Source organism: Echinops telfairi, unplaced genomic scaffold, assembly GCF_000313985.2.
Source record: "Echinops telfairi isolate 266 unplaced genomic scaffold, ASM31398v2 ScPeMD7_7457;HRSCAF=8495, whole genome shotgun sequence".
Taxonomy (NCBI): Eukaryota; Metazoa; Chordata; class Mammalia; order Afrosoricida; family Tenrecidae; genus Echinops; species Echinops telfairi.
In genome coordinates, this window is record NW_022111357.1 from 6,788,412 (window position 1) to 6,789,087 (window position 676).

Consider the following 676-nt stretch of genomic DNA (forward strand, 5'->3'; position numbering starts at 1 on the left):
CTCTCCATCCCGAGTTCCCTAACATCCCTTTCCTTGGAGCAGTGGACTGGGAGGCCACCCCAGTCCGTCCCACGTCCTCGCAGGAAGAGGGCTGGAGAAGCCTTCACGCACCCTGCCAGATTGAAGTGTCGAAGGGAGCCAGCCACCTTTCCCCACGACCCCTAAGGCGGAGCTGCGCTGGCAAGCCGGCCTGCCACACTGATGATCTGCCTCGGCGGGCGCTCCCACCCTTTCAGCTCCTGTGGTTCCCCTGGCCCAACCCGGACAATTCCCTTTGAATTCTGTTTCCATCAAACCCCAGCCCCGACCCTCCATCCGCGCGGAATGCGGTTGGGGAGCGAAAGCGGTTCCCGGTTCAGTCTCCAGCGCCGCCGTCCAGCCAGCGCTGGCGACGGGGGAGCTGGAAGGCGAGCATCCTCAGACGCCGGGCGCTGGGTCCCTGTGCTCCCGCGGGCGCGCGCGGCTGGTCCAGCTGGTCGGGCAGCGGGGCTGCAGCGGGCTCCCAGCTCCCGGTGTCAGCCCGGGCGCTCCCCGCCCGACTCCCGGGCTCCATGCCCTCCTAGTTAAAGGCGCTGGGGGCGGATAGGGACGTCTGGGAGGCGAGGCGAGTCCCCGTTCTCGGGGCGTCCCCTCCAACTGGCTAGGGGTCCCCTTTTCCGCCCCCCGCGCAGGTGTG